This window comes from Vipera berus (assembly GCF_964194415.1).
Source record: "Vipera berus genome assembly, chromosome: 1".
NCBI lineage: Eukaryota > Metazoa > Chordata > Lepidosauria > Squamata > Viperidae > Vipera > Vipera berus.
This window is the reverse complement of record NC_138202.1, coordinates 219,516,428-219,534,888: the sequence shown is the minus strand read 5'-3', so window position 1 is coordinate 219,534,888 and position 18,461 is coordinate 219,516,428. Positions and strand designations below refer to the sequence as shown.

The 18,461-nt window shown below is 40.0% G+C and overlaps 1 long non-coding RNA gene across 1 annotated transcript; it reads left to right on the top strand.

Annotated features, from left to right (window-relative positions):
- Positions 1–1,671: 1,671 nt before the first annotated feature.
- On the top strand, positions 1,672–16,501 carry LOC308660843. Its single transcript, XR_014024825.1, has 3 exons — positions 1,672–1,836; positions 7,623–7,817; positions 16,331–16,501. It is a non-coding gene; the product is annotated as an uncharacterized lncRNA (long non-coding RNA).
- The last annotated feature ends 1,960 nt before the right edge of the window (positions 16,502–18,461 follow it).

The window sequence follows — 18,461 nt, the reverse complement described above, 5'->3', positions numbered from 1 at the left end:
AGATAGATAGATAGATAGATAGATAGATAGTCAGAATCTATTATGACCAGCGTGGCATTTAAATAAAACAAACACCCAGATAAACTGTAGTATTTCCCAATCTTGGCAATCCCCTGTCAAAGATTCTACCTCCCAGAATCCTCAGAAATGCCCACAGCCACTATAGAAAAGGGTCATGTATGGGGCAAGTAATCAGGAGTCAGGATAGAGTTCAAATATATTGCAAGTTTATTTCATGCTACTTACACACAAGAATCTGATCTACTAACAGTCAAAGGCAAATTGGCACCAGATAAGAATCAATGGACTTCAAGGTGGGGCTGGACATAGGTCTCTTATAGAGTGTAGAGATTCCAAACTGATGGTGCATTTGACCCCACCCTCTGGCTCAGCCCTGTCAACTTCTACAGGTCAAAACACATAACATGGCAGGGGTGACAGCACTTCAGTATTACACACCTAAAGGGGCAGAGCTTTATTTTTCTTTTTTGACACTGGGCCCCACAGACATAATGACCCTCTGGATGTTGCCAAGAGTGAGAAACATTGGCCTTGAGGGCCAATAACTGGAACTTTCTAATCTTGTCTTTTGCCATGGGAAACCAAATTTCCAATAAACCAGTCAAAAGAAGATCCTATAACAGGCTGGTCTTTGTCTTTCCAGATCAGTTCAGCTGCAAGCTCAGTTCTTATCTTAGGGTTCTGTAAAAAGGTGTTCCAAATTTTCTGAACATTTCAGAGGCCTTTTGCTCTGTATCTGTCTTGCTTTTATGAGATGTATTGATTGGCCAATTGGCTCCCAGGATTCATACAGCTCCATAATGTATCTCATATTCTTTAAGGAATCACAAGACAGATCTTATTCCTAAAGCCTGGATGGGGTGGGTGGGTGGGTAGGGAATAAGGAAGTTCACCTTGACAGGGATATGCAGGCTCTGTTGCTTAGGCAAGAGGGCTAAAACATTTTTAAAGTCCAAAAGTTCGGATAACTTTGCGACTGAGACCTCCCTAATTCACGGAACTATATAAAGGAGGCAGTGCAGCACAATCACATTTGCAATATCCTGTTGTTACATCCAATCTTAATAAAAGTCATTTAGTCTTGCTATGATTTCCCGGTTTGGCCTACTTAGTGAGGTTGATGGTGGTGGGATCAGATTTTTTTCATTTTTCTCAGCTTCTAAAACAGAGCACTTTGTATAAATTTATCTATATTCTAGTCATATTTTATCTGTTGTTTTGGTTTGGTTTGGCTGCTATTTCTATACAAGTGCCCACATGGTTTCAGTAATCTGGAACAATGCTAAACCTGGGACATTCTGGAGGTGACAAAATAGTAGCTGGTGGGGGGGGCAATACACTGTGGGTCAGCACAATAAAGAAAGAAGCCAATTCTTATGGAAAAGAAAGAAGCTATGTCCTGCATTTTGAAATGGTTGATCCAATCCCTGAGAAACTAATGTAGAATTTCTTCACCTCCTGACCCTGATGTCTTTGCTAATGAAAAGATTGAAGAATTGGCTGAGATCTCCCTCTAGTTCTGTTGCCTCAGCAGCAGCAGGTCACTACTTGCACCTCCTGAAGTCAAATCAAACAGATGTGCTTTATAACCCCCTTCCCTCAGTCAGCCTTTGGCAAGGATTTGAGGAGCTCCAAAAGATGACATTTATGGTTCTCTCCCTCTCCAGCCCAGCTGTATCAGCCCTTCACCAATAATGTTAGGTTAAAAATTGCCTGATCTGGCTCGGCAGCCCAACCAGACTATGAGAAAGCAAACGAAGGCTCAAGCAAACTGTTATGAATGCCCTTCCCCGTGACAACAATAAAGGCATAAAGGTACCATAAAAGTAATTAAAGTTACCTTTTATGACAGAGAAAGCTAATAGGTGATTCATGCACCTGTTTACCACACCCATCATGCTTATGGTTTAGCAAGGTGGACCTTGTGCTGGGTATCTTTACTGGTACAGACTTACTTGGGGAATAGCTATGTTTGTTCAGGTGCAATATCTTAGGTGATCTCCTTAACTCTAGCATAAGAGCTATTTTTTAAGACTAGCTAATAAAAGCCATTTACAAGGTCAGCTGCCTATGAATTTTTCAATTTCCTTCTATGCACTCCTCCACTCTTCATAAGCCCCTTTGATCTTCCCGGCATCAACATTACTCTGGAAAACACCTAAGTTGCAAGATAGTCTTTTTTTCCTGTAAATTACTAAAGTTCCCGAAATGCTACTGCAACAGTGCATCCTTTCAATAATTTGATATATCCCATTAACTTTTAAATAATTCCCATTGAGGTGTATTGTTTATAGCTCCCTTTCTCAGATACCTAAACACTGTAAGTGGCTATGTTTAAGTTTTCATCATCTTTGTTGGTATCCTTTTGTTGCTTTCTGATCAGGCAATGAAAATCTTACCAGCAGCAAACTGATTTTTGTTCTGCAAGCAAGAACTTACTTACTTACTTACTTACTTACTTACTTACTTACTTATTTTTGGGACTTATATGCCGCCCTATCTCCCGAAGGACTCAGGGCGGCTAACAACAATAAAAAATACAATAATACAAAAGTTAAAAAAGAATTAAACTAGCAGCCCCAATAATAAAATTAAAAAACATTTTAAAAATCCCTGTCATCAGTCCAGGTCAGCCTGATGGAAAAGGAATGTTTTAAGGCCGCGGCGAAAGGACCGGAGATCCGGGGCCATCCGGAGCTCAAGGGGAAGTTGGTTCCACAGGGCTGGCGCTCCCACAGAGAAGGCCCTCCCCCTGGGGGTCGCCAGCTAACATTGTCTAGCCAACGGCACCCTGAGGAGGCCCTCCTTGTGTGAGCGCACTGGGCAATGGGTGTCGTTCCCGGCAGCAGACGGTCCTGCAAATAGAAATCTCCAAATGTCCCAATTGTTCCCGAGGTTACATAAGTGATGAAGGAAACCCTCCCCATATCACCCATGTCCCATTCATCACTTTAAAGGAACATTAAGCGAAGAGCCAAGAAGCATCCCAAATCTACCCTTTGAGAGAAAAGCCAGAATACATCCCAAATATGTCCCTTAATCACAGATTGGGACTTCTTATCACAGCTCCTCAGTTGCATCCTCTGGACTTAATGTAGGTGGAACTCCTTCTGAAATCTGTGCCCCTTCTGACTTAAATAGATCTCATATATTTTGTATTACTTATCCATGGTGTTACTGCTGAACTACAACACCCAGGAACCCCAGCTATTTGTTAGGTGGAGAGGACTAGAGCACTGATGGTGTTACCTAATTTGGGTAATGAAATATCTTGAAGAAAACAACGAAGCTCAGAGACCACCAAGGACCCATCATTTCAACCCTCCTTTATGTGGAGAGTTGTAGTTCATCAACAGATTTGCACCCCAGCCATCAAGTTCCAAATGATTCTTCTATTAAAATGGGAATGTGTCAACGCAGCAGGTCTGATCCTTTATACACCATGAGAAGAGCCCATTCATGAGTAGCTGTTGGAGGAGTAGAAGAGCAGAGACTGCCATTGCCTCACCAGTAGTAATCCTTGGTTGAACCAAGGGAGACCTGATATACCCTAACTCTGTGGCCGTTTCTAACTGACTTAGGCTTGGTGCTTGTTTCACCTAATCATTGTTCCTGGGAAATTGCATACCTGGGCCCTGCCAGAGTTGCTGCCTTGCAACATTTGACTGAACAGGCAGAAAACGAGTGCCAAGCTGAACAAAGGTGACAGGAATGTGCCAGAGTGTAATATAGTTCTCCTCAGCGTTGTGCAGAAAGGTAGCTGTTCAACTCAAAGAATTCTCAACAACAGCCACACTGGATGAGCAGTTGCAACTACTGAAGTCCATTTATTTAAAAATTAAGAGAGAGAGAGAGAGAATGTTAGAAATGATAGATGATTGATATAGATAGACAGACAAACAGAAAGACAGAGACAGACAGACAGACAGAAGTATGATGAGATGAATGAGGATACAGTAAACCAGAATGGATGAAATAGGGTGTATTCTATATGTAGCTTACCTGTCATACTGTAGAGTTCTTTGTGGGCTGTCAAAAAAAGAAAGTTCTGTTACCGTAGTTTCCGGCGTATAAGACTACTTTTTAACCCATGAAAATCTTCTCAAAAGTCAGGGGTCGTCTTATACGCCGGGTGCTGAAACTTTAGGGACAGGGCTGGCTGGAAAACCTGGAGCGGATCTCCCATTTAGTCTGCGCAGGGAAAGCGGGACCAATTGGAGAAGAAGCTGCAGTCTGTGATTTTTTACAGGCTGGGGTCTGGGCGTCTTTCCTTCTAAAGTTGAAGAGCAGCTGTAGTATATCCCAACTTGAAAGGGAGGTGGGGAAGGCAGCAGCCAGAGCAGCGGCTTAGCTCTAAGGACACATTTGACTCAGGAACTGGGCGGGCTGGCTGGAAAACTTGGAGCGGATCTCCCATTTGGTCTTTTTTTAAAAATCCCATTTATATCCTGCCCTTCTCCGAAGACTCAGGGTGGCTTACAATTTAAAGCACAAATCAATGTGCTTAGCAATAGCCTTCATTCTGTGTATATGCCTGTTTATTAGGGCTTTCACCCACCCACCCCAAGCAGCATTATTACAAAGTCAGCTTATTGCCCCCAACAATCTGGGTCCTCATTTTACCTACCTTGGAAGGATGGAAAGCTGAGTCAACCTTGAGCCTGGTGGGATGCGAACCTGCACTAATTGCAGGCAGCTGCTGTTATTTAAGGCTCTGCGTAGGGAAAGCTTTAGAGTGAATTAGGAAAAGTGAAAAAGTGAATTAGGAAAATAGGGAACGGTTGCTGGAATTGGGTATGTGTAGTTTAACGAAGAGAAGGGTGAGGGGTGACATGATAGCAGTGATCCAATATCTCAGGGGCTGCCACAAAGCAGAGGGAGCCAAGCTATTCTCCAAATTACCATATTAAAATCAAATCTGATGTTTTTTAATTTTTATTTTGTGTGCGTTGGAAGAGGGGTAGTCTTATACGGCGAGTATAGCCTAAACCCTATAATTTAACAGGAAATGTAGGGGGTCGTCTTATACGCCCTGTCTTCTTATACGCTGGAAAATACGGTACTTCTGGCTTAATAATTCTTAATTGGATGTCAATCATCTTCAGTTATTATTGTGTTATAGGCATTTTGTAATTTAAATTTCATGTCTATAGAACTATTCTGAATACCACTTACAGTATGTGGTGGAAACACTAAGTGGCATATAGAGTCCATAAATAAACAACTCATCAAATGCCAATTATTTCTTTTTACTGAAATTTTCAAAATGTATTTACCATGAGTAAACATGATTAAGTTAAATCCTTCCTCTCCACCCCACCCCTTCCTTCCTTCCTGAATCTTATCCTGGCCTAAAGTGTAATGTTGCCTCTACAGTGTGTATCTCTCCTTTCTTTCTCCTTATCTAGGGAGGCACAAACATGACTTCTCTTAGTCAATCGCCTCTGTCACAAAGATTAATGAAGAGTAGAAGATAAACACACAAACCAACATAAGGATTCCTTCTGTGCCAATGCAATGAAGCCACAAACGACATTTGTGGTCGGTGATATCAATCTGTCCACTATTTTATTAATAGAAAGACACCCCACACACAAGCAGATATGGACAAACACCGAGAAGATCCTAATACCTACATTAAATATTCAGCATCTCCAGTTCAAGGAAGCAGAAACTCTAGCAAAGGACTTGTAGAAGCCCTTATCAGTTAGATTAGATAGTACTGGACAAAGTGGAGGAATGACAGAACCGACTTGCAGGGGGCTTCCTATAATCCTTATATTAATGCTAACCCTAATCCTACTGCTATTTTTCTCAATATTTCCACCTGATCTCAAGAGAACTGCAGAACATCAGTATCAAAGTGAACAGCCAGAAGACTTCAGGTGCCTACAACCTTTAGATCAGGGGTGTCAAACTTGCAACGTCACGTGACGTGTCGTGACATATCATGACTTTTTTTTTCCATTGCCAGCAATGGGGTGTGCATAGTTTTGGCATGACGCATCCGGCCCACGGGCCAACAGTTTGACACCCCTGTTTTAGATGGAACCATTGACTTGTATGTAACGTTCAATGTTCCAGAACAGGAAAATTGTTAAATACATAAAAGCAGTAGAGAATTAGTTTAATTCAGTGTAAATTGTTCTTTGAACTTAAACCAAGTTTTGTTTTCAATAGAAGAGAGTATTTGTAGCTTGGAGTTGAACTATGGGATCTTTGGTGCTCTCAGAGCTTGGTGGTTTTCTTGCAGACATTGCATTACCAAACTAGGTAACATCATCAGTGCACTCCACATTTTGTTTTCATCCTTCCTTCCCAGTTCTTTGTCCTGTTCTTGCAGGAACATGGATCCCCAAGTGCCACTCTAAGGCCAAGAATCATCCATCACCCCTATTAAATTGTTCAAGGTTATCCCATCCTATATTGACCTCTAAATTCCTTCTGGATTAGGAAATTGAAATTTCAGGCAAGTCTGAAGCCCTGTTCAATCTGTATCTTTATCCATTCCTCCATATGGATAAAAGGGGGACATGTATGTATAAAATAATAATAGCTACAAGATGCACATTTTAATGGGAGAGGCAGAAGAAATAATTTACTTTAAATAATTTTCATTTCATGATAGTGAAATAGTTACTAGATTATTATTTTTTTAAAAAAATTGTAAAGGCTACAGATTTTGGAAAATATTCATAGGCTATTATCTTCTGACTAAGTTCTAAAGTTCTAATTGAATAAGAACCAAGTTTTATAAGTTGCATAATTTTTCAATTCATCAAAATAAAAGTACATCAAAATATTTACATTGCTGTTCCATTCAAAGGAGCACATCATACATCCCTCTTCCCCAATATGTGCATTGTAAGAAGCAATTAATATTCATTAATGATATAAATGCCAATATATTTTGTAACCCAGAGATTATGGGTAACCTTTTCTCCATATGTGCAAATTCTTCAGTATATGCTGGCTGGGGAATTCTGGGAGTTGAAGTCCACAAGTCTTAAAGTTGCCAAGTTTGGTGATCCCTGCCCTATAACAAAGAGAACTAGGCTTATATTCATTTCCTAAAGAATCACTGTACAGTTGACCAGAAAAGAAGTAGCAAACATTTAACCTAGAGCTGATAAAGCTTCTTTCAATGGTGATTGACAGCTGTTGTAACACTCCAGTCCACTATTCTGTGCCTGGCTACTATATCCAGTTTATTTCTTGTCATTTATGTTTCACATTTCTGAATCTCACATCTCCCTCAGAAAGGGACTCTGATGTTAAAATATAAACAGTATATAAAAGATAAAACACTGCTAAAATTAATTAAAAGCCAAAGGAGGGTTTTCTGGACACTATCCAGCTCTACAGCTGTGTGCTCCTCTGGGTTCCCCACAAGAGGCCATGTTTTAACTCCATTTTGGAAAGCCAGGAAAGTGGGGGCCTGTCTGTCTTACCTCCTGGGGACACTTAAATATGTATATCTGATGAATTATTTCCCTTCAGGTTTATGAGACTGGATTGAAATGGTGTGTTAGAAGAACTCTGTTGCACCAAACTATAAACAGTATAGTGCTGACATTTTCTGCTATGTCTTGATTATCTAGAATCAAGAATCCGAATAGAACTGGAAGGGATCTTGGAGTCTTCTAGTCAAGCAGAAGACTCCACTTCAGACAAGTGGCTGTCCAGTCTCTTCTTAAAGACCTCCAGTGATGAAGCACCCACAACCTCTGAAGGCAAGCTGTTCCACTGGTTGATTGTTCTCACTGTTAGGAAATTTCTTCTTACAGTAATTGCAGGTTGGTTCTCTCCTTGATTAGTTTCCATCCAAAGTTTCTTGTCTTGACTTCTGGTGCTTTGGCAAATAGGTTGACCCCTTCTTCTTTGTGACAGCCCCTCAAATACTGAAATACTGCTATCATGTCACCCCTAGTCCTTCTTTTCTCTAGACTGGCCATTCCCAAATCATGCAATTGTTCTTCATATGTTTTTAACTCTATCAGAATCAAATAATCAATGTATTTATACGCATACAGAGATATTATTTTACTATCCGGGTATTCAAAGTGCTCACAAATGCGTTGTGCTTTAAAATGCTTTGTAGGTATGATGAAGGTATTGCTCATGAAAAGGACGTGTTCCAATTTATTTCATGCAATAAATTAATGTTTAAAATAATGAATTAAATATCTCTGCTGGCTACTGGGAAGCTTTTTATAAGATCTGGCACATGATGCTCAGCGCGCAGTTAACAGCTGCGCGGCAGTCAGATATAAACTCATCTAGGAAAATATAGAACCTTCCTTAATGCTTAGACCAGAGCTGCAATCTGGGGTCCTTGTGCCCAGTCCAACTTTGAAAAATTGCTTGCTGAAGCACGCACACAAACGCACATGGGTGCGCACATGTTAAGTTGGAATTGCACATTGCCATAAAGACAGAACGGGATGCTGAAAATAACAGTTCCTTGTCAAATTCTACAGAAGAGAGGATTTTTTACATTTGAATCTGCAAGTGTTGGGTGTTTTTTTTCTCTCCCCTGTTCCTCACCATGGGATGCAGTTGTCAGAGCTAAAGAATTACAGAACACACAGAAAGCAAAGATTAATGCTGATTAGACATGAAAAGAGAAAGAACTTTAAACAGGGCTGCCATTTTCAGTGACAGTCTTGTATATATTGAAACATATTGTTCCCAGCATATGGGCTTATCTCGAGTTCCTTACAGCTTTGCGAAAGAAAGAAAGAAAGAAAGAAAGAGAGAGAGAGAGAGAGAGAGAGAGAGAGAGAGAGAGAGAGAGAGAGAGAGAGAGAGAGAGAGAGAGAGAGAGAAAGAAAGAAAGAAAGAAAGAAAGAAAGAAAGAAAGAAAGAAAGAAAGAAAGAAAGAAAGAAAGAAAGAAAGAAAGAAAGAAAGAAGTCTTTGTGTGGGATCTGTGCATTAGAAGACAAAACAAAAAACAAAAAAACCCAAGTATGGTTTACTGTAATGCATAAGGGCAGTGGTGGGATTCAAATACCTGAACAACCGGTTCTATTATGTGGTGCAGCCCTGGGCCTCCGATGCCTAGAGCAGACTTCCAGAAGTGGTATCCATGCACTTCCAGTGGGCTGTTCTAGGCCTGGGAGGCCTCTGAGGCCTAGACTGGACTTCCAGAAGCCAGCTGGTTCTCCAAATTCAGGTAAATTTAACTACCTGTTCTCCCGAACCTGTGTGAACTGGCTGAATCCCACCACTGCATAAGGGGTGTTTGGTTTCAAATTCCTACCCAGCCAGGAAGATTAAGGTCCTTGGCCTGCCATTATCTTTCAGGGCAGCCCTGGGGATTCTGGGAAGCAGAGGCTAAATACAGTCAGTCCTTGACTTACAACCACAGTTGAGCCTAACGTTTCTGTTGCTAAGCATGACATTTGTTAAGTGAGTCTTTACCCCATTTTATGACCTTTCTTGCCACAGTTGTTAGGCGGATCACTGCAATTGTTAAGTTAGTGACACAGTTGTAAAGGGAATCTGGCTTCCACATTGACGTTGCTTGTCAGGAGGTCGCAAAATATAATTGCATGACCCCGGGACACCGCGACCGTCATAAATACAAGTCAGTTGCCAAGTGTCCACATTTTGATCACATGACCATGGGGACGCTACAAGGGTTCTAAGTGTGAAAAATGGTCATAAGTCACTTTTTTCAGTGCCAAACGGTCACTAAATGAACTGCTGTAAGTCAAGGACTATCTGTATATCTGGGGAACACCCAGGCAAATCTACCCAACAGATTTACAAAAGGAAATCCTCCATTTACAACTATTCATTTAGCAACCGTTCAAAGTTACAGCTGCACTTAAAGAAGTGACTCACAGCCAGTCCTCGCACTTGTGACCATCACAACTTCCCCAGGATCATGTGATCAAAATTTGGGCCCTTGGCAACTGGCATGTATTTATGACGGTTGCAGCCTCCAGGGGTCACTAGATGGCCATTTGAGATCTTCCACCCAGCTTCCAAGAAGCCAAGTCAATGGGGAAAGCAAGATTTGCTTAACAACTGCATGATTCATTTAACAACTGCAGTGATTTGCTTAACAACTGTGGTTAAAAAAGGTTATAAAATTAGGTGATTGTCTCTTAACAGCCACCTTGCTTAGCAATGGAAATTCTTGTCCCAGTTGTGATTGTAAGTTGAAGACTTTTGTCTATGGAGGTGTGGGGGAAAGACCCACGTGTATACTGATTTAAAGCCCAAACCAGTTTATTTGTTAGGACTTCCAGATCTGAACTGAAAAAGCCTTGCTGCCTTCCAATGATGATCCAGAGCTTGGCAGCTAAGATCTGGTAATTCAGTTGTTTGTGCTGACCCATAAGCTCTACATCAGGCAAAGTTACATAAAATTAAAATTAATACTGAAAACACATACCCAATTAACAGACTGCAATTGTAGCACTTCTTTTTCCAAAGAAAAATTGAGACATAAGCAGTTCCTTAACTGAATTAGACTTTATTCTAATTTGTATAATTTCAAACTAGAAACAAAGATTGATGAAGAAACCGAATTCATTTTTCAAATGCCAATGTAATTCTTTGCCCTGCGCTTATCACTGCAGGGATCTAAGAAAATATAAGAGCTTTTTCTTAGCACAAGTTTGGTACCTATTGTTCTGTACCAGCCTGCTACCGGCCCTGCAGAAAAGGCAGGGAAAACCCCTTTTACAAGAAGGCAAGAGGCTGGAATTACGCCTGCCAAATTTATTGCAACAAAAACAAACGGAACAAGACAAATCAAGAAACAGGAGCTTTAAGAAACAGGAACTATCCAAGCGGTTGCCTTCAGCAAACCAGCCCTCCCACACATTCCCCTTATATAGAGTTCAGGGCGTGGCTTCTCTCTGCCTCCTTCCGAGGAGCCCCATTGCCTTCCTCTGTTTACTCTTAATTGACTGCCTCCTGCGTCGGGCGTCCTTGAACAGGGCCAGCTGTGGGTCATCATCCACGCTGTCAGGCTCACACAGCTGGGTCTCTGGTAACCAAGTGGGAGGGGCCTGGCTGAGGGCTCTCATCAGCAAGATCTTCAACCCCCTCAGCAAGGTCTTCAACACCCCCCTCCTCCTCCTCTGAGTCGTCCGACCCAACTGCCGAACCCACAGGCTGACCCTGAATCACAACACCTATGAGTTCTGTTTCTGCCTTAGCCTGTGACTTTAAAAGTAATGACACATAAATTTCCTAAACTCCGCTGATGATGTTACCTAGCCTGGTAACGAAACTTTCGGAAACGTTCAGAAACCAATCCACAAGCTTGGAGAACGATCCTCCACCCACACAAATTCATATTTAAATACATAATTCCAAAATTTAAAATGCTTCTTTCTGAAAATACAGGTGGTCCTCGACTTATGACTGCAACTGAGCCCAAAATTTCTGTTGCTAAGCAAGATATTTGTTAAGTGAATTTTGCCACATGTTATGACCTTTTTTGCCACAGTTGTTAAGTGAATCACTGCATTTATTAATTTAGAAACATGATTGTTAAGTGAATCTGGCTTCCCCATTGATTTTGCTTGTCAGAGGTTTGCAAAAAGGGATCACATGACACCAGGACACTGCAACCGTCATAAATATGAGAGAGTTGCCAAGCATTTGAATTTTGATTACATGACCATGGGGATACTGTAAGTGTGAAAAACGGTCATAAGTCACTTTCTTCAGTGTTTTTGTAATTTCAAAAAGTCACTAAACAAACTGCTGTAAGTTGAGGACTACCTGTACAAATTTGATGTTGATGATGACACTGAATAAATACATTTAAAATGCAGGAATCAAACTCTTTGAGCATCTGCAACCTGTGATTGAAAAGGAGCAACAGTCTGAACTGAAGTTGAAAGCAACCCGTGCATTAGATCCCCAGATGTTTGGAGGCTTGGTTTCATTAACCAGCTTTTTTATTCATCTGGGGACTTCCAGAACTGTCAAAACTGAAGTTTTCAGACGTTTTAGTCAATTTAGACACAGTAGGACTTTCAGGAGTTGCACTTCCAATCATCTCCAATTTGCTTAATAAGGGAAGGTCACATGACATTACCTATTTGATTTTTTTTAAAAGTTACATGTGATACTAGTCATCTCACATTAAGAACAACTTGCACTGCCTCTTAAAAAGACTCTTGGTCTATCTAGCAAAGTACAATCACCTCTGATGCTAGAAGTTTTCTGAGATGACTGATCAGAATTGTTACTATTCCTTACTTGCGTGAGATGACAAGACATTATGCCTCTAGGATACCTTATCTACCAAAAAATTAAAGCTCCTTCTCTATGATTCTAACCATCCCCTTTCACCTAGAATGATTAAGCCTCTGTACTTTTCTTTGGATAAGTGTTGTATAAAGTTAATGAAGATCATAGATTCAAACCTCTGCAGTTGATGCCAAAATGTTGTGAAGCTTCAAGGTTGTCTACCACATCCTTTTCCAGTTGTTTGTCTCTGTTCCTGCCAAGTGCTGAAATATATTCATTCATTCATTCATTCATTCATTCATTCATTCATTCATTCGTTGTGATATCAGGAATAGAGCTTTAGTAGTAATAAATATTGAACTGGTAACATCTCTCTTTGGGATTTATCCTTCTCACTTCTACTCAAATCTGGCCCAAGGTCATATTTGGTGGACTTGTAGAAATATAAAAGCTTTTTGGATTAAAATTTGGTGGAACATCCAAAAGATTTTTAAGAGAAAGATAAAGTTTACCCCACAATTATTTTTATTGGGTGTTATTACAGATTGTGATACTAAAGAAATTAACTTGATGTTGAATTTGATAACAGCTGCAAGGTTATTGGTAGGGCAATATTGGAAGAAGGACTGCCTGCCTGCTATAGAGGAATGGAGGCTTAAAGTGTCAAATTTAGCAGAAATGGCTAAGATTTCTGCTTATTTGAAGGATCATTCACAAGAAAGATACATTTCGGTTTGGAGAAGATGGATAGATTATATTCAGAAAAAATATGGGACTAAAAAGTTCCATTTAGCTTATGAGTAAATTTTAGATTGTTATAATTTAATTTTTTCTTTTTTCTTTTTTATTATTAGTTATAATAATATATATATATTATACGGTATTATTATTGTATTAGTATAAGTTGGATACTTTTAGATTGTTTGTAATGTTATAGGCGGGTTAAAGTGCATTATGTATTTGGTTATTTATATAGGTGGTTAATGTTAGTTAGATTATGATTATTATATAATTTGTAACCCTGTAATCAGCTTTGGGAAGTGGGGGAGGGGGAGGGGGGTTTAGGGGTGGGGTGGGGATGGGATAATATTGTAACTTTTATAAAACTTTTCAATAAAAAAAAATCTGGCCCAAGGAAAGAAATATAGCAAAAATTCATGGAAGATAAGGTTATCAGTGGCTACTAATCGTGACTACCATGTGCTGTATCTACTGACAAAGTTACCAATTTTGGGTGGATGTAGGCAAAAAGGAGCTATTCCACACATGCCTTGCTTGTTGAATTCCTAAAAGCAACTGGTTTATGACTGTCGAAAAAGAATGAGGATTATAAAAGTGGCAAAGCTGCATACATCCGGACCCTGATAATCTTAATAAAGCCAGACTCCCTCCCAAGTCTAATTTTTAATGTGACAAATAGCTAAGCTGGGGAAAAACTTCTTACTGGGATTTAATAAATGCATTTTAATGATATTTACATGTTTATTTAAATTACATTTTAATTTTTACGTCCCATCTTTCTCCTGGACCCATTGGCCAAATCCAGTATACAGCCAGAAGACAGTTGCATACTCCTGATTTAACCCTTCAATCAAATCCAGCAGGACTATTCTTACATTTTTAAGATTGGCCCCAGCTATTAATTAGCATAAGCATCTGCTAAAAGAAGCAATTTGGCAGCAGGAATCAATCACAGGCATGAAAGAATGATAATATACATATAATTCTAACATAAATTATCTGGGTATCCCTACTAAAAAGTGTATTTTGAGCCCCAGCTTCATAATTTAAGTTGCATCAAACTAAATTACTGTATCCCTTTCTGAATTGTTGCTTAGGAAGCCATCAGAAGATGCTGCATTTGTTTGGGTGTTAGGGGTTAATTGAAACAGCTTAACAGATTCTTAACACAATAAAATCAGTTCAAATTAAACAAGAACAAAAAAAGAGCTTCAAATGTTAAAAGTGAGCTGTGTGGGCTGACAGCTGCTCCCATGACAGGGGTCTTTAAGATCTCCATTTCAAAAGCATGATTTGCTAAAACAGCGTGGGAGAATCAGGCTCAATTAGAGCTGTCCAACTCAGTGGGAGGCACTATGGAAGAAATGCTAAGAAGAGGTTAAGGTAAAAAAAAAACAAGGTCTCTTTATCAAATCAAAATAGTGAATATGAATGAGAGAAAGAGAGACATTCCTGTGGGCTAACATGATCAATGGCTTGTGTTCGTGATGGCAAGCTATGCCCTCCAGGATCTGACTCAGTAGGCCTTCCAAAAAAGATGGTGTGCTACATTTTGTTTTGCTCAGTACTAAGATTTTAATGCAGAATGTTTAGGCCTCTTGCAGCAAAATGAATAGTAGAACCACCAAAATAAGCGTCCTGATTTCCCACATTTTGAAACAGGTCCCTGTAGATCTGAATTCTGGGTTGGAGAGACTTGATTGAGCAAGACTCTTTCTTAATAGCTGAAGGACAATCTGTCTCCCTCTGATTTTGCCCTGTTAGGATCATCTTCTAAGTTCTGATGTCTGCACCAAAGGATGATAAAAGATAAATTTCAATTAGAAAACATTTTCCTATATTTGTCCAGTGATACTTTTATTGGCAGCTAGAAAGCAGCTGCTAATGCTATTCTTTTTCCAGAACGTGAAAACAAAAATGATAATGACATATAAAGTCAGAATTAAACCTAGGTTCAACAAATAAATGTAATTAATTTTGAGAAAATTATAATTGACAAGAATGTTTTGAATATTGAGGGGAAACTAAGCTTAAATAAGAACTTCAAAAACAGGACCCATTGTGATTTAATAAAATGACTATTTGCAAATACAACTGAAATATAAGATGATTAGAAAAGATGTTATATACTGATGTTAATGTTATTTATATAAAGACTAGAAAAATGTTTTTATTCAATTTTGTATGTATTGAAAGTACTAAGAATTGTATTTACTCAATGTTGACAAAGGGAAAATACTATTGGAAGAAGAGAAGATCAAGGAAATGTATCACTAACTAGTATATTGATTATGGAATCATAGAAATTAACTATTATTGATTGTTGTTATATATATGAACCCAGACAACATTGTTTACTAAGCACTAAAGACTGTTATTGTAAAAAAGCAATAAAATACATTATAAAAAATACAACCTAGGTTTAGCAAATAAAAACGGGGCCCTCAATCCATATGATTTGGCGACTTCTTGTAGTCATTGCTAACCCAGCTTCATATAAGCTTGAGTATATTTTTTTTCCTAAATTGAGAAGCCTAATTAATTCTAGGATTAAACTAGCATTTAGCAAGGGATGTCAGAAAGCAGCATTGTGATGTCACAAAGTAAGCCACAACCCTTTTCTATGTACATGGATAAAAGGGGCAGATCTTGTGGCCCAACACCACAAGATGGCTTTTATCATTCAGACATAAACAGTTAGATTCACTGCCCCTGCTACAACTTAAATTAAAAATGCCTGTTTAGTAACAGAAGAAGTTGCTTTAACTTAAGAATTATGGGAGTTGTAGTTCCAACGTACCTGAAATGTACCAATTTGGGGAAGACTAGGCCCGTGGTGGCGAACCACAGGTGGCACGTAGAGCCCTCTCTGTGGGCACACGAGCCGTCGCCCCAGTCCTAGTGCTTCAGCTGGGTTTTATAAAACCTTTTCGCTTTAGGCCTCCGCTGCCATGTGCAAAAAAAAAGGTTAATCAATCAATCAATTTCAACCTCTCACTGGAAAAAAAAGATCTCACAATGTTGGAATTGATTGATTGAACTTTTTAGTCCCACCCAGTCTGCCATTACCACTGCAGCCACACCCACCCATTTGGCCACACCTATCCAATTGGCCACGTCCACCCGGCACCCGACGATACATAAGTGGGTTTTGGGTTGCAGTTTGGGCACTTGGTCTCTAAAAGGTTCGCCATCACTGAAGTAGGCTATTTTTTTCCCCAAAAAGGAGTTTTTGTCATATCTATCTAGAAATACTGTGGTTAAATTTGAATCTAATGTCCACAAAGCATTGTTCTTGTATTGAGCTATGACCATTTTTTTTTCTTCTTCTTGTCTCTGTTACAGAATAGCATGTATGCAGTGGTAGGATTCAAATATGTGAACAACTGGTTCTCTGTGTGGATGCTGCTTCCGGAAGTCCGTTCTGAGCCTGGGCAACAAAAAATTAGCTACCAGTTCTGCCGAACTGGCGCAAACTGGCTGAATCCCATCGCTGGATGTATGATGATGAAGAGTTTTGCACCAGTTTAATAAATATTTTTCTTAATATGTTCGTTAGTTCTATGCAACCTCTCTCCTTTATAGCACTATGATAGAGGTTCTATGAAGCTCCAGCCCAACAGAAATAGTTCTGCAACTTTAGATAAGCAGCAGTTTTCCATTCTCTTCCCCCTCTCTTAAGGACAAAGATAACTAAAAATAAGAAAAGCAACAGGGGTCCCAAATCTGATCGTGGATCATCGTGGTAGCATGTGTCTCCCAGTCTTCCCCTTTTAGTCTCTGAAATCTTAACCATTGATGTTGCAACCTTTTGACACACACTAACCGCTGGTTATGATTTATGTGTGGTAAGCTCAGATACTCCAGTTGTTTTCGGTAAGTCTTTCAGCTTTTGATGTACTCCATCCTCTAGTTATATGACTGCCATCATTTTCATGATCTGATAATCGGTTTATTACGGCTATCGTAATCAGGTGAAAGTATAAAAAGTATAAAGGTCTCAACAGCCCAAGGTGTATTGATGTACTTTTACTGTGGGAATGTTTATTTTTACTATTGTGTTTGCCTACTGTGGAAACCAGAGGTCAAATCGGGTGCTTTTCAATTGAAAGTGCTTTTAGTCCTCCAGGCCTACTGGATTAAGTATCCTTCCCAGTTTGTTTTTCTAAAACATGGCACAAGGGCAGCGGTGTCAAACTCGCAACATCACATGACGTGTTGTGATGTATCACGACTTTTTTGCCATTGCCGTCAATGAGGTGGGTGCGGTTTCGCTATGATGCATCCGGCCCGCAGGCCAGCCTTTTGATACCCCTGGCATAGGGCCTACAGGATACATAGGTAGGTTACTCGCAGGACTGCCTCTCTCCAAGGACTGCCTTTATCTACCCATCCAACCCGATCAGACAGTGTGGGCACATTCCTAATCCCTTCTCTTCAACATTGCCATTTTATGGTATCTGGGAAGGATGACCTTTTCCATGGCAGCTCCTAGCTTACAGAACACCCGCCCCCCTGAATTCCAGCAGGCTTCCACCCTCCTACCCTTCCAAAAAGCACTTAAGACCTGACCTTTCACTGAAGCTTCGGTACAGGGCAGGGGTCTGCAACCTTGACAACTTTAAGACGGGTGGACTTCAGCTTCCAGAATTCCTGAAGTCCACCCGTCTTAAAGTTGCCAAGGTTGCAGACCCCCTGGTATAGGGTGATGAGGGGACTTACTGATGCATTTGAAAGTTCAGCTTGGGTGCTAGGTTTTAATCTTTGTGGAGTTAATAGATACTGTATGTGCATGTATTAATGGTGCATCGATGTTGTTTTAACTGTTGGTTGAGAGCCACCCACAGTTTGATATAAAATGGGTAGCTATGTAAATGTTTTAAATAATGCAACTTTTTTTTTTAGCCAGAGTCAAATATTTTATTGAGGGACATATTAATGTAGTGGTTCAAGGTACTGGGTTTAGAAACTAAAACACTGAATTTTGGTCCTATTTGAACCAGCTGAGTGTCACTCTCAGGCTGGTGAAGAACCTAGAATAATGGAGTCAGAAGGGGCCTCCGAGATCTTCTAGTCCAAACCCATGCTTGAGCAGGAGGTCCTGTTTCAGACAAATGGTTGTCCAGTCTCTTTTTGAATGCCTCCAGTGATGGAGCACCCACAACTGCTGAAGTGAATCCATTCCACTAGTTAATTGTTTTGACTGTCAAGAAATATCTCCTTAGTTCTAGGTTGCTTCTCTCCTTGATTAGTTTCCATCAGTGCTTTTTTTGTAAAAGAAAAAGGTGCCGGAACTCACACATGTCATACAACCTGCCTTGCTTACCCTACAAGGTTCCATCCAAAAAAGGTGCCGGAACTCCGTTCTGAGCGTTCTATGAGAAAAAAAGCCCTGGTTTCCATCCATTCATTGCTTCTTCTCTTGCCTTTTGGTGCTTTGGAAAATAGATTGACAGCAAACCATTTCCCAAAATCT